This window comes from Dermacentor andersoni, chromosome 6 (genome assembly GCF_023375885.2).
Source record: "Dermacentor andersoni chromosome 6, qqDerAnde1_hic_scaffold, whole genome shotgun sequence".
NCBI lineage: Eukaryota > Metazoa > Arthropoda > Arachnida > Ixodida > Ixodidae > Dermacentor > Dermacentor andersoni.
The window spans coordinates 1,691,756-1,695,633 of record NC_092819.1 but is presented as its reverse complement, the minus strand read 5'-3'; the positions used below and the strand labels follow the sequence as shown (position 1 = coordinate 1,695,633).

General features: G+C 43.1%; 1 long non-coding RNA gene across 2 annotated transcripts; it reads left to right on the top strand.

Moving 5' to 3' along the window:
- Window positions 1-1,222: 1,222 nt before the first annotated feature.
- Window positions 1,223-2,993, top strand: LOC126521604 (uncharacterized). 2 transcript variants are annotated; one of them, XR_007597249.3, is made up of 2 exons: window positions 1,223-2,543; window positions 2,616-2,993. It is a non-coding gene; the product is annotated as an uncharacterized lncRNA (long non-coding RNA). The 2 variants fall into 2 exon arrangements; XR_008610270.2 differs by having other exon boundaries at window positions 2,612-2,993.
- The last annotated feature ends 885 nt before the right edge of the window (window positions 2,994-3,878 follow it).

The following is a 3,878-nucleotide window of genomic DNA, read 5'->3' as shown; positions in this document are numbered from 1 at the left end:
TCAGTAAGCTGCAACACGTTCTCGGCTATAACAGGATGAACCAAATAGTCTACTATTGAAAACATGCTGCTTGATCTTTAGTGCACATCTGAGAAATTTGAGGAACAAGCTGCAGATGCTTTCCCTGACCACCTCACAGTGACTGACCGTCACCTGAGTTGTACGCATCTTAATGACCACTTACCAAGGAAGGAATGGACAGCCTCTTTACGATCCTATTGTTGCTCTCGAGCATGTCAACACTTAAAGCGCACGTGGCAAAGATGGAGTCATATTGCAGATGTTGAGGAATCTTGCCGAAACGAGGAAGCAAGCACTATTGCTTGTAGTCAATGAAATCTGGAATACTGGAATTCCCCACAAAGTGGAAACATTTGGTCATGATGCCACTGCCGAAACCAGGCAAGAAACTTGACACCATAGCCAACCTTTGATCAGTCTCACTCACATTGACAGTGTGCATGCAAATTGACTGAAAGAATGTGCCTCGCGAGGATGAACCACCATCTGGGAAAGACAAGATTATTTCCACCTGCGCCAGATTGGTTTCTGGCCTAAGGTTGACATGTGCGACAATAGCCTCTTTCTGCGTCAAAGCATCGCTAATACTAGCCGTTTCGGAGGAAAGATATATGGGTTCTTAGTCACAGTCGAACCAAGAAGGATGTTGAGCACAGTCTGCAACGAGGAGGTACTGCCCACGAAGCACGCAAGCAGCTATTTGATGTCTAAAAGATGTCTTGAACGGCTATTTCAAAAGCCGAGTATTTCTGTGCCACGAAGTAATCAAGAGGCGAGTGCCTAATGCGGACGAAATCGAGTGCATCGAGACTTAGAACGACAGAAAGCTGAGCTAGTTGGTAAGGATTCATTATGCAAAACAGAGGTGAGGCGTGCAGACAGGACACAAGAATAGAGAAGTGGGCGGCGCTCGTGTTGCATGTTTGCTTGTAAATACTCTATTCTTGTGTCCTGTCTGCTCGCCTCACCTCCGTTTTGCATAACGAGTGTATCAACCCACATATTAATAGCGTAGGCGTTTTATTAACTGTGCAATATTTTCAACACTTCCTTGCATGCCATTTCATGTGGAATATCTTTTTTTGGTCAGAAATTTGTGCAGCGAATCTATTTGCATGATCGACTTCGGCCCTGTAGGTCCGTTCACTTGCACTTGATGCTGAGTCTTTTACATGTATCCATAAACTGCAGATATGCACATCAGATCCCTGCGAGCATTTTCAAAATTCGGTTATTTTAGACAACAGGCACATATGCAATACTGACATAATCTCAAATACCACTAAGCAGCTGGGACACATTTTTGTTGACCATACTCGCAGGTAAAATAAGTAGATTATGTGGACAGCTCCAGCTCATTTTCCTTAAATCAGTGTGTACAAGGGGTATGCAAAAATAATTTTTTTTTCTCGCGCACAGATTCTTTTGCTGTATAAGCAAGAGAAGCCACCACGTTAGTGTAACGTATCTTGTACATCACACTAATAAGTGCTTTAATTTACCAAGTGAGATGAGTTACTTTTATGGATCATTCAGTCATATCACACTGCAAGCTGCATTCATCAATCTTCAATTGGATTTCGCATGAAACATGTTTCCCTTTTATGCAGATATGCAATGGAAAGCCCTTCCGTGTGTTCCAAAGGTAAAATTTAAGCTCGAAATTAAAGAAGACATTTCTAGTCAGAAACAAGCAAAAATGGTGAATGCAGAGTATCAGAAGCCCAAGGTACAGAAATTATGAGAAGTGTCGAATGATTTTAAGGAAAGAATGGTATTTGAAGATGCCAGATTCTTTAGTGGAAATCAAGCAAGTCAGTATAGGTAGAATACTCTGAGAAATTATGCGAGTAATGGGATAGCACACAATGGGTCAGGAAATGCGTTGTTTTTCTGAAAAACTAAAGCTGATGACTGTCATATCATGAGTCACTTTAGCATCATGAGACTGCTGTTTGATAAATTCAGAAACAAACCAAAAAGCAAGCCATGCAAGAATAAAAAAGCTATTTAATGATGCTCTCTCCACACTGGGATAAATAATAAACGGATCACGTCTAATGTGGACATATCAGACACCTTGTGAAACACTAAAGGAAAAATTCAGTTTCGAGCTATGGCACTTGCCGCATAGATGTGGGGGGGCCTTGCACCAATAGTAATAGTTACCACTGCATCTAGAAATTTAAAGCATTCATGCAGACAAGGATGATTATATTTTTGGCTACCACGTCAAATGCCTCCACTAAGTGTTACAATGCTGCACGCAGCCATACTAAGGATGTCACAGCAACACTTGCAGGTAAACAGCAAAAGCAGTTAAAGTGCTGGTGTATTCTGGACACTGTCTTTGAAAACTTTTAGGCAAGAACAGTGCGAGAAACAGACATAAGAACTGCATTTGTTTCTATAATTCCCCATTTGAATGGCCTTTTCTTTTTCCTTGAACAATGCCTTCGCCTAGCCACAGCAGCTCCCTCATACAGACTCCGCAAGCCAAGAGGCCGTGGAGGCAAATGCAGGTAAAAGGCAAGAAGCAATAGCACCGGTATCGACATTCATCTAAATTGTTACTTTTTCTTTCGTTTAGGCAGCCAGCACACCTCGAACAGCCACCTTGACTGCGGGTGTGTCACCCTAGTCGCCAAGGAAACATTTGAGGGAAAGCGACAGGCAATGTGAACAGCCACTTCTCCATGCAAACGATACTCTTTCTCTCGGATGACTCCTACGCCTCGCCACGCCAGCACTCTTGTGCACAAAAATGCCGCGGAGGCACGTGCAGGTCAGAGGCAAGAAGCAGTGGCACTGGTGTCAACATTCACCCAATTTCTTTTTCTTACACTGAGGCAGCCAGCACACCTCGAACAGCCACCTTAACTGCGGGTGTGTTAGTAGATTCCTGTTGTACATATGCTCATAATAAACTTCAGTAAACTTGAACTTGATAATAAACTTGAAGGCAAATGGGACATTGATGCATTGTTTTTTTGAACATTTATTGTACACATACAATATATGTTATACTTTGCAGTGCTACAGAGCGTATTTTGAAGCTTCCCCCTATATTTTGCACCTTTAATTACGTATGTGTTGTGTGGCCCTCAATTTAGTTCATGTTGTAGCAGATGTTTTGTCTGTGTATCGCACATTGGCTTAAGCTCGTGATATCCACATACTTCTCTCACATATACAAAATAAAGTTCTATGTAGTCCTCAGTGTTACAACAAAAAATGAAAGTAAACAATCCGATCGTGGAATTGTGTTTATTACAGTCATTCCTATGACAGTTACTGACAAGTTGACAACTTGAACTGGTCAATCCGTCCATAGCCTCCTCTATTTTTCAAAAATAAAGGAGGCTATGATCCATCATGGCAAGGAATTGTATGTATACATAAAAAAAGGGGGGGGTATGTGTGTGTGTTTGTAGTGGGGAGTATAACAGGATTAGGGCGGTACGAAAAAAATGTATCAACACCGTCCTCTAGACCCATTCCGTTAAGGTACCGTAACAAAGCGAATTAATATGATGAAGTTCATACAACCAACTCTGATATTACTACACACGCCAGGCGACGCGAGCTACATTTGCCATGACGCATTCGCGACTGCACCGGATGCCCTCCATATTATTCTCATTAATCGTGCTAACTGCACCGAGGCAAAAGAAAGATCATGGGCGCAGGTGCCTTTAAAGTATCTCGACCTTGCGAGGCACTGCTGCGCGTGCCAGGGGAGCTGTCCGTGCGAACACTCCCTGGCACACACCTGCCTCGGCGGCCCCAACCTACGTACTTGCTTCGAGCTTTGATCCCCCCACTGTCCCTTGGGTGCCCTGGAGTTCCTGTGCCGC